Source organism: Xiphophorus couchianus, chromosome 1 (genome assembly GCF_001444195.1).
Source record: "Xiphophorus couchianus chromosome 1, X_couchianus-1.0, whole genome shotgun sequence".
Taxonomy (NCBI): Eukaryota; Metazoa; Chordata; class Actinopteri; order Cyprinodontiformes; family Poeciliidae; genus Xiphophorus; species Xiphophorus couchianus.
Genome location: NC_040228.1, coordinates 18,000,736 through 18,013,402, shown reverse-complemented (window position 1 = coordinate 18,013,402; position 12,667 = coordinate 18,000,736).

The following is a 12,667-nucleotide window of genomic DNA, read 5'->3' as shown; positions in this document are numbered from 1 at the left end:
GGCCTTTATTAAACAAAAAGCGAAAGGCATGTTTCCTCAAAGCCATATACAGGACTTTAAAAAATTATGCAATAATGTTTGATTGTATGCTTATTGTACAGATTCCACTGAGTAAAGCGTCCATATATATAGAAAAGTACACATTGATAAGAGTTTCCCCTATGTGCATGATTACAGTATGAATGCCATTTCTGAATTTCACCTTTCATATTTTCATAAGATATAGCCATACTGATTTCTAAAATGTGGATAGCTGAATTTGATTATTAATGAAGGAATATTTTGAAATGGGTTTTATTGTTTGGTTTCCTCCATTTATATGGGTCACGTTCAAAAGCAACAGTCCAAGATCTTAACATCTCATGGAGAACTGTTCAATCCTTCGTTTAGCCTAAGGTGCTTGGTGGCTTTTATTTTACCGAGGTAAAAATTTAAGAAATATCTTAAGCTTCCAGAAATTATTAAAATTTCTCCAATATTATTTCTAAAAGTAACTCTTGGTCTTAGGATTTTTTTGAAAATAGGAGTCATGTCTTTAACAGAAATGTCCTGTGGGGATGCATTTCTTCAACAGGGATAGAGAAGCTGAGGGGGGTTGATGGAGGGGGAATGAATACTGGGAAACCCTTATAGTTCTGTTTATTGACACTTAGTGTACAATCTGAATGAGCTTCAGTCAGGACTGGGCCTAGCTTTACAAAACCGGACAAAAATGTTCAGATTTCTATAAATCTTTGGAAACCAATAACCCCAAAAATAAATTCAAGTTTATAGATGTAATGTGACAAACTAAAGTAAGTTCAAGGTATGTGAATACTATTGAGAAGATCTGTGAGTGTTTTGGACAGTGCTGTTTTAATTTCATTTATTCATTCATAAAAATAAATCTGAGCTAAACTCATTCCTAACCGTCTACCTATTTGCTAATGTGACTGCAGCAGATCAGCGTTTTCTGCATCTCAGTTTGTTCAGGCCAACATGTTCAGTTCCCATCAAATTAATGGAAAGAAGTGAACGTCTGAAAGAGGCTTTACAGTTGTAGAGCAAGCTGCATCGGTTTGGCATCAGCCAGAGATGCAGCCCTCTGTGATTCTATGTGGCCCTCATATACTGCATTTCATCTGTCCTCTCCCACTGCTGCATTCAGTTTTGTCTCACTGTTCCATGTTGGTTCTTTTCCTTTATTATTGTTCAGAGCTTTCAGGGAATTATCTTTTCAGAAACAAGTTCAAATGTTTAAACTCATAACCATGTCAAAGTTTTTTTTTCATAGTAATGGGTCTGTTATACTAGATCCTTCTGGGAAATGCTTATCACATCAGTGGTGTTCCCTTCATTTTCTGTGGACAGAACTGTGTTATCAGCCTAAAGATGAAGGGAGGATTCCTGATAGTTGAGCTAACTGTGGCTAAGAGCATATGGAATACATATAACTCTTTACCTTCACATAGCGTTTTGGACTTGTTACTGATAAAAGTCTGGATGGTTCTTTTTATCTTTGCTTTGGAGAAAGAACACATTGTTCCTTTCTTTGAAAAGTGTTGTGGGAATGTCCATTCCAAATATCTTTGAACTAATCCATTTAATGCCTCCTTAAACCATGTTTACAAAACACTTCCATTTTAAAAAAAATGGCATCGCTTTAAGAGCCATTTGTGAATAAAACTAAATATTATAGGGCTTGACACACATTTTAAAACGAATCCTTTGTCAATGTGGTTGTGTCTCCGTGGATGTTTGATAGCTAATGACAGTGTGTGGACATTTCTGTTTTGTTATATGCATATTCTTCTTCCAAACATCTTGATAAACTCTAGATCCCTTGTTTGCTAATATCTGCCTCTATTCCACACGTTTTATCGAAACTAGATTCTCAGGTAAATACCTCATTCAAAACCCTAGATATGGGTTTGAACATAAGAGTGGTACCATTATGAAGTTTTTGTAGATTATGTCATATTTTTCTACAATGTTGCAAACATATTGCAAATATACATTTGGAATTCAAAACCTGTTTGCTAATATATTCACATGTGTCATGAGTTCACATTTTGCCTTTTATAAACTTTTTGAACAACTTTTTTCTGAAGTGGATATATTTGCAGAAATGTAGCCCAACATGCAAATGGTCTCATAAAAAACGTAGAAATGAGGATTGATTAAAATTTGGATTTCTTCTAAATGACTTCTCCTTGCCAATGTAGACATCGTATGATTTTTGCAAAATTTAGACCTACCATAGCCATTCTTAATCCTTGAGCCTTATGCCAATATTTATGATAGGCCTATATGACAATTTACACCACCATGCCTAACAGGAGTTGTTTCATAGTTTCTTCTGCACCATATAGATCATGAGGCCTACAACATTGTAAAATAATTGCCCCATGAAATTTTTTGTTCTGTTTTTTACTGAAATTACTATTTCAATCAAGTGTTCAAGACTTTATAATATATATATTTCTTTTGCAAACAGACAACATACATTTAAGCACTAAATTATTTATACTGTTGGAATATTTAGTATAATAGTTTTTTCATTCCATCAAGAAGGTTTTTCTGATAAAAAATGAGTGTGACTGCTATTAAAAGGTAAAAAAAAAATATTCAAAATTAAGTTCATGGAAAAAAATAATTTACTTGTTTTTAGACAAAATATTTAAAAAATGTTATGCTGAAAATTATACATTTTTTTTAATAATTAGGGGAAATACCTCATGACAGCAATCATTGCAGCTGGCAGGATTTTTTAATGTTTCATTGATATTTTGACAATTTATGTTAAGTTATGGGCTTCTTTTAAGTTGGAAGGCTTTCTTCTCATTACTCTAATAATTAGCTTCTTCCATAAATTCTCGAATAAATTCAATTCGGGACTTTTATCTCCAGTTGGAAGAAATATGGTAAAATTAATGATTACAGTAAACCTAAATCTGCCAGGAGAATGGATAATTTTGGGATCAACTGTTTTTGAGAAAACTAAATGCAGAGGACGATCAGCATGTTTATATCTTTGTGAGGATGACACAGACTTGAGTAAAAATTTCAGAAAAGAGACCCACAGCGGAGTCTGTGTCTTGAACAGGACATGTTATGGCTACGTTACCGAGTGAGTGAACTGAGGAGCACTTGGGGCCAGATTAACAGGTGACATTTACGAGGGTCTGAGTGTGTGTGTGATGCTGGCAGGGTGGGGACCTGAGTGATTTAGAGTTCCTATCAGCAGACAGGAGTCAACTACTCCCACTACTCCCCACACGAAAAGGGCAGGCTTTATGGCCTGATCCTGATATATGCCCTTCCACGTAGCAACTTTTATTTAGGAGGCCCCTGTTGAACTGCCATCTTCTCTGGCTCACTATTTATGAACTTATTAAAAGACTGATTTGGTGTTATTCACTGGTTGGGTAAATTTTACTGACAATGTAATGAACAGACTAAACCTGACTTGTTTCCATAGCTCTTTCTTAGGTTTTTAGTTTAATTTGTTTTGTTGATTTGAAATTTTAACTGCATAACAGAAAATCAAATTATAGGTTTTAATGACTATTTTACAAACTACATGATAGTATATAGAAAACTATATACATTTTCTGTTCTGATCCAAATCAGATAATATAGTAAGGGTTATTTGAATAGTTGCTCAAAAGTTCTACCGACCAAGGGATCGGTAGAACTTTTTAGGAAGTGTAGCTGGTAGCAAGATTTGAAGCCTGCCTGGGTTCTTTCTGCATAAAGTTTGCATGTTCTTCTTATGTAATCTAAAGGTACTCCAGCTTCCACACACAGTCCAAAAAAAATTTTTTTTTTTTTTGGACTATGCAAAAGAATTGTTAGGGGTAATTCTAAATTATCCTTCAGTATGAATATATGGTTGGTTGTCCTACTGGCGACCTGACCAGAGTGTGTACCCTGTCTCCTGCCTAATGATCACTGAAGATGTTCACCCTCACAAGGATAGGATGGCATGGACAATGAACAGATCTTTATTTATATTTAAAAGCTATTTGATATTAAAGTTTCTGTTTCTCTCACAAAAATTAGCCTATCCTGAAAACAGTGTGTGAATGTAATCTAAAGTGCTTTGGGGTCATCTGGACCTAAATACGCAGTTCTTTGGTGATTGTTATTATATGTAACACACAAGAATAATAGTTATATATCCTTGTCTCCTCATATCCTTTGGCATATAGATATTTATCTTAGGCTGAACATTGTTTTTATATGCTGCACCCAACCCAAAGCAGCTGTAAAACTTGATTACAGGACTGTTGTTTTTGTTGAATTTTAAAGTTAGAATGATCTTCCCCAGTCTTAGTCTGATTTTTTTTGTTTGATGCATAGAAATTATATGATGGCCACCAGAGATGAGTAGCAACTTATTGCCTTCACTCAGTTACAGTATATATACTGTACTTGAGCAACGTTTTTGGAAAAAATAAACTTTTAGTAGTTTTACAGAACTATACTTTAATATTGCTTGAGTAATATTATGATGAACTATTGTTACTCTTATTTTTTAACATTATAAAATTATTACAAAATGTACTTTTTCTGCATTTATAGTTTTTTTTTTCATTTTAGTCTTTAAAATGCTAGAATTTGCTAATAGCATCTGGTTGATGATGTCATTTTAAAATACTGCATCAGATTGTGACCAGTTACTCAATACCTTAGAAGTCTTTTTACTAAATACTTTTTATTCTTACTGGAAGGATTTCTTGGAAAGCTTCTTTTTACTTTTACTTGAGTAAAATATTTTGAAGTAGTACTCTTCTTATTTGAGTAAAGTTTTTCATGCCATAACCCCAAAGCTGTGGCTTTGTTTAGCCGCTCTCTCATCGTCATAATCATGACTACCAGCGTTATCAGTCAGCAAAGTTTTACTGCCAATGCAACAACATCACAGATTAACTACAGGTCATAACCTTTGTGAGAGTACAGCTGAGTGACTAGATGAGTCCAATGATTCAAACAAGTGTATTTCTGACTAACACAGGATCAATCGCATGTAAATGTCTGAGTTCAGAGTGGAGAATATTTCAGTACAGGGAAAACGTCAGGCAGAAATGTGCTGAAATTCTTTAAAACTACCTCATCCTACACATTAAATAAAGGCTACTGTGGAAAAATATAAACAAATTGTGCAAACTACTAACACTCTTTAAAGCAGACGTGGTTTTAACAAGACAAGTAGAAATTTGGTTTTCCAATCCTTCATACTGGCGATAATCAATGTGTGTACACATGGCGAGCTCAACATATTGCGTGGGTCAAAAGTAAACAAAGAGCACTTTGAAATTTTCAAGTCCAAATTGATCTTATAATAAATTTAATTCATGCCTGTAGCACTTTTTATTAGTATCTGGAGTACAAATGAACACAAATACATATCGAGCGGATAGACAATAAAATGTGCCTGTTGTGTTTTAGCATGCTGTGTCCCTTAACTAACTCGTCATGTCTAAAGACATACACCCCTAGTAAAAAAGTCCATTCCACCTCTCCGTCTGTTACACACAGAAGAGCACTACAACATATACACAGAAATACTTGATTATGGTACTTTCAGAAATTGCAGCAGTTTACGACAATCGCATTACAGGTACTCAGAGTTATGGAATATGGTGATAATATTCTAATAGTCCCAGTAAGAATAGGCCTGGGGCTGACAAAGTGGTTCAGATCATATAAATTTCAGTGTACAGATGTATGTTTGTTTATTTTTTCAATTCCATTTATGTGTATAGTATCGTTTCACAGCCAAAGTTCTTGGAGAATGGCACAAAAGAAATCTCACATCTAGGCAATCCAATTCAGTTCAGGTTTAATATATTACATCTAAAAATCTATGTAATTCAATAAAGTCACACCAATTTCTATTAAGTGATTTTATTTCAATGCTACATTATTTTATGAAATACTATTTCTCCATAATTCAAACTACCTAGTCTCAGTTTCAGGTGCATGGGACATGGGTGGGGAGATAAGTAGTCTTCCAGAATATCTAGGTGTCAACTTCAGGGCATGTGACTGTAGCTGACGGTACCCATTACATCACATCACTGAAGGATGGCATCCAATGATTCCTAACTGGGCTAAAACACAATTAGTTCATCTGGAAGTAGAATGCTTTTATTTGGGAGCATAATTTCAGATCCCTAAGGTAACTTTGCTTAACCAATCACATTGCATCTAATCTTCAGCTCGTCTTACCTTTAATAAAAAAAAACCTCTCACCAAAAAAGTGCCCTTTTGGTGACAGGTACAGAGTACAATAGTTTAAACATAGAAATAAAACAAGCACACAGCAACACTCCAAGTCACATTTCTACGCTCCCTTTCACAAAACCTTTTCAAAACGTGCATTGTACACTTTTTGCCACCTAGATGTGATTTATGTAACGACCAAGGAAGCGTGGGGGAGGTTAATGTTGACACACCGCTGTTAGACCTCTGAGCTGCCAACCAAGGGGGTCGTAGAGCCAAAATGGTTCCAGTGTCTAAAAGTAAGCTGGCATGGTGAGACCAGTGAGCCATAAGACTTAAAATTGTAAAAATAAAAAAAATTTAAAAAACAGCAAAAAGTACAGTTTCTAACAGGAAAAGAAGTACATGTAGATTGTTTTCCAAACTGCAAAAAACTACCTGTATTTGAATCAATCAATGTTTTTGAATGGCTAACAAGAATATTGTGACACTAAGTCCTTCCTTTACCAAGGAGGATAAGGGGTAAAAGTCAGATAAGCATTTTTGTTTAGTGTTGCAGATTAACAGCATAAAGTTACATACCAGGACTCCTAAGGTGAACAAAATACTGAAAAACAGAGGGTTCATCTCATGTCATAAAATAGAACAACAAATTCAATAAGCGAATTAGACTTGATAGGAATCCATTTTAAAGTTAGTGCAAATTATTATAATTGTTTTTGTCTGTAATAGCTTTGGATTCTGTATAACCAAAGCAAAGTTGTATCCGCATGATCATCACCAAGTCAAACTTGGTCCTGGTTTGGGTTGGACTCTGTCAGCGTGGCTTCATCACCAGTCCTGTTCTAAAGGTGCAGTTCTGCAGAAGATGGTGTCTGGTTTGGGAATCTTAAGTGAATCAGCTTTGCTTTTTGGAGATGATGTAGTTCTGATTGCATTTTCTCACAATGCCAAAGTGAGTACCTTTAATTCTGAGGCCAAGGATTTTTAAAAAGAAAAAGTTGATGGAGGTCAATGTCTTGGGTAACAGGTAATGGTACAGGTACAATGGAGCAGAGGATAGCCAAAAACCAAATCTTTCCATTTGTCAGAGACATTCACCTATGGTCGAGAAATGGACACTGTGGATGAGATGCAAGACACAAGCTACTTCAATTAGCTTCCTCCATAGGATGCCTTAGATATAGGATGAGGAGCTTGAAGGATAGCTGCTGCTCATCCATATCAAAAGGAGGCAGGTGAGATGTTTGGGGCATCTGCTCAAGATGCCTCTTGGGCAGCTACTTTTAGAATATTTCTGAACACCTCATTATGAAGAGACACCAGGTCAGACCCAGCACATATTGAGTGACTGACTTGCATTAGGATTCTCCAGGGACATACTGTAGATGTCAATGGATGGAGGCAGAAGCACAGCTCTTTTCTCTAGTGAGAAATATATACTACTGTGATATCACAGTGATACTATAAATATACTGAAGAAGTCAATAAAAAATTGTTGTGTACATGTAAAAAAAAGTCTCTTCCTAGACAACAGCAGCAAAACTTCTCCAGTCTGAGCTGATAAGTTTAGCATTTGCCTGGGAAAATGCCATTTTTATCTCCCTGGGGAGCTGTGAGAACTCAGAGCCACTCCAAACCATACAAACTGGAGATTGTAAACGCTGGCAGTCATGATCATGGGTGTGTGTACGGCGGTATTTCTGAATGTTCACGTGATTCTCTGAGGGGTGGAGGTCAGTGTTTTTACAGTATTAGGTGTGCAGACTTTAATCTTGCCTCACTTAAACTCTCAGACTTTTGCCTTCAAATGAAAACAGAAAATAAGAAAGGTAACCTGTGAATTCAATTGAGGCCCATTCCTTAAATCTTTCTCTAGTATGTTATTTCATAATGTAAACATCAATGTGTACAATTGTACAGTGAGCAGCACGAGACTCAAGGGACTTACAGTAGAGTACTGGGCAGTAGGGCCACAGGAGAGTAAATCAAGCCAGAACAAACAGAAAATCTTCTTTGCTGGTGAGAAATGTAAGATTTTGAGATTTGTGTTCACAGCCATGGTGCACAGGTTGTGCAGGCTGTGTGTCTGGTACTGTAAGGCTTGATAAAGATTAGGCTGAGAGGGCCAACAGTATCTAGCCACCCCCACATGGGAGATGGAGTTGATTTTGCAGACTGAGAATCAAAACATAAAAATGGTAAAATCCCAAATTGTCATGTTAAAATGTTGTTGGAGACCTAAATGCAGAGATGAGGAAGGGAAACTCATGATGAACTCCACTTTAATGATGACCACAACTAAAGACTTGTGAATATGATACCAGTGAATAAATGAAAAGATGAAGAACAGATGTGGGATGGTATCTAACAAAAACACTGAGGAAAAGTGCAAAGTAAGCCTAGGAACGCAGAAAACCGGAACTCTAGAATATCAAAGAATGGAACAAATTCACAAAATAACAATCAGTAAAATAAACTCAAAATCCAAAAGACTGACAAAAGTGTACCTTGACTATCAGAGTTCATAGAATGTATAGTGAAAGTATCATTATACCACAAAAGACTTACAAAACTAGATGAATTCATTTACTAATTAGGCAACATCTGAAATCAGTTCATTGCACTAAAATTTATGGGTCCAACAGTAAGGGGACTAAATACAGCAGTCCCATTTCGATAACCATCCATTACTTTCCATCTACTTAAAAATTAGGTGCAACTTTGTGTTGGTTTATTACACAGATTTAGAGTAAAATACAAGAATATTTGTGAAGTAAAATCACTAAACTTTCTCATCTGTCAGAAAAATTTAAGTGAGTGATGAACATTTATAACTTTGCCAGCTGTATATACTATACATCTTATTACCATTGAGTTCATTCTCAGACATGTTTGCATTAGTACGACTCTCCTAAGTGGAAAAAATAACATCCATCTTAAATCATTAACTTGTGTAACTAGAGTATGATTTCAGGAGTCACCAGTGGAAGTAAGGGGAAAAACATTTTGACATTTTAAAAAGGAAACAGATTCTGAATCAAACTGGGGGAAAAAAAATACAAAAAAACAAGCTCAAAAAACAATCTCTTTATACTTTTTCTCGGAGTACATTTGCATTATTTAAAATTTTAAAACATTGAATTTAAAAAAATATAAAATATTTATGGCAGATTAGAATTAAGCAGTCTTGCCCAGTGGCCACCTCTGACCTGGGGTCAATAATCTCAGTAGATACTTCTACCTTTCTGCAGAATTTTGACTTGTTCTTCCCTTCCAGGCTACCATTCTCAAGCCCCACCTCCCTTTCTCCTTCCACTACGCAGCCCACCAATAATCCTCGCCAATCAATAGTAACTGTTCTCTCGATAATTCATAACATTAACATACACTCAATGGCCTAGCGGATGGATGGGCAAGACATAGGAGGGCCATCATTCCAGTATCGATCCCCCTTGGAGGGAGTCAATAGGCGGGAAGGTGATGGAGTTATAGCCCCCTGCCTCTGGGAGGCAGAGCCACAGCTGAAGCACAGGCCTCAAATAAACAGACAGCACACATCAAGTGTTACTCTCACATGCCCACAGACATACATACCAACACAAGCTTCCAGGGGGTTGGATATATGGCCTTTATACATGGAGTGCTGTGCCAGTACGTCACTAGCAGAGATAAGAAGCAACCCGTTTAATTACCCCCCTGAGCCCGGACCTGCTTTTATCACCACTGTTGGTGCATTTATCTGACTCCCTTCTTCAGCAGTCTGAACATGTTTCCATCTTTTTTGCCCGTATTCCCTTTACTCCTGTTTGCTGCTCCTCTGGGGTCCTTATCCCCTCAGATTATGTGTCCCCATTGGGTCGTCAGCTCTCACACGCCACATATGGTCCTGTTTTTAGCTTTGCTACACACCAATCTACAGCTGGCAGCGAGTCTTAAAATCATTTTCTTCAAGATGCAACAAAGTCATTTTAAATTAATTAAAAATACCACTATGGGATCAACTTTCCCTGGATTTTTCCCCCTCCCCCTTCTCTTTGAATCAGTGGAAATCACAGATATTGATGTTCACAGTCTGTCTTGGTTTCTGGGTCATAATTTGGCATGGGTACAGTATGACACCAAAAAAAATAACAATAATAATACAAATACGAACTGGTGGACGCCTTCAATAGAAAATGTCCAAATAGAAACAGAAAATTAGCCACCCTGTTAGTTCGGCCTCGTAGGCACCAGGCCTTGTATGGTGAGACAGTATTGGTCTACTGGTGAATAAAAGACTTAAAGTTAAGCATCAACTGCCGCATCAGGTGCCAAACTCTTAGATTTTGGTCAATTGTTTAGTTGATGACCTGTTTGATGGAGTTTAGCAAACTATCAGGTGTTGCAAAACTATGGCTAATAAGAAGGCTATAAATAAACTTTCCATTACAAATGTTTGCAAATATTTCTCTGTATTCTGCTAATGTAAAAAAAAAAAAATTCGCAATTGTGCTGTTTCCATTAAAAAGGAAATAAAATTAAAATAAAGTGTGAATAAGCCAATAAGCTGTGCTGCATATGAAAGGTTTGTGTCAATACAGACATTCCGAAACCATTTGACCCTGCAATGTCTGGCTTCAGATGAAGAATATGGCAGCTTCTACACACAAGAGCTAATTAGTCATTTTCTGAAATGGTCAACAAAAAACAGAAAGTTGCACAAATAGGTTCTTTTTTGATGTAGAATTTGACTTGACTTATTCTTCATCTTTCTGCACATGTGGCAGTACGGCCGGCACAAACGCACGTATCTTTACACTGCTTTTAATTATACAGACACCTTTAGAAGCATCTTTTCATCTGTTTATTGGTTTCATTAGTCACCACCAGGACATGGAGAAAACCCCATCTGAATGCTAAGCAGTTGAAGCGGACGACATAAAACACCAGAAAACCACATCAGGATCCACTCCCGTCAGCTCTGAACAAAATTGAGGTTTAAGTTCACACAGGCTCAACAGAATGGGACAACAACAGATTGGAAGAATGGATGTGCTATTCAGCTGACATATTCAGATGGAATGGAGAGAATTTTGCAAAAACAACTTGAACGGAGCAAACTTGATTGTTTGTGGATGGTGACAGGTAAATTTTCATTGCACACTTTTAGCCTCTTTGTACAAAATTAACTTTATGTAAATGCCACAATGAATTCCTAATTTTACAACATGCATTTAGCTGTTTCACAGTTTGCCCTGAAAATATTTTTCTTCTTCTGCAAGCTGTTTTCTGCGACAGGAACATAGTTCACAGTCTCCTACCACACTGACAATGACTACCATAAAGACTAGAAAAGTGATGCACCTTAAAATCCATTATTATAAATATTTTTAAAAATCCATATAATTATTTTAGGGGTGGCCACACCTCCCTCCAGTGACGCTATTACACAAGTGATATAATTTACATTTTTATAGATTAAATATGTCCCACAATGCCTATTTTTAGTTATTGATTTGAAAATCCCTACAAGTGAAAGAAAACTGTCAACAATACTCTTTGTCTGGCTGAACGTTTAGCTCAAAGGTGTCATACAACCTTGCTCAGAAGACCTGCCACATTAATCTTTTACTTTATCCGCTATAAAGGACTCTTCACCCATTTCCTCCGATTCTTCATCCTCGCCTACACAGCTTCAAAAAGTCTCACAAGGGTTTTTCACACAGCACCCTGAAATATAGACCAGAGTAATGGCGCACTAAATTAACTCCTTGTAAGCATAGTTTAAGAATGGCTGTAATTAGCATATAATAGGTGTCGGAGCGGAGGTAAAGGGCCCAACCTGCCCTGGGGGCCCAAAGGTTGAGCTGAGGCCCTCTCTTCTCTTTTTCTCTAATGGCAGCGGAAAGTTCAGCCTTATAAACATGTCAGTGAGCCACATGATTAAACGGCATTAGATAATAGATACTAGCACTGTAGGCTACCTGTCACTCTTCTGCCAGTCCTGCTCATTGCTACCTTGGTGTAATCTGTCGCACACACACACCCACATCATTTCAAGCTACTCTGTTTTATTGTGCCATCAACTCGCCAAAATACCACTTGCAGGATAGAATAAGTAAGAGTGAGATGAAGGGGGAGAGATAGAGAAAGAGAGCGGCCCCAGTGCAGAGCAGCCTGACTGATGTAGTTCCAATAATTGCAAGGCCCTGCTTCCTCGTCCAAGTGCCTTTTACTTATTTAAACTGTTTGCTTTAAGCGCCACTGAAGCCAATTAGGAAAGGCATAATTCAATAAGGCAGGGAATGAGGTGAGTAGGAGGGCTGGGAGAAAGAGAAGGGGGAGAAGTAGGAGGACACAACACGGCTTTTCAGCAGACCCTTCATCATTTTCCTCCCCTTTTATATATCCTACTTTTTCACAATGACAACAAGGTTAATAAGAAGGTTTGAATCTCAGCCCTGATCATTCTCTA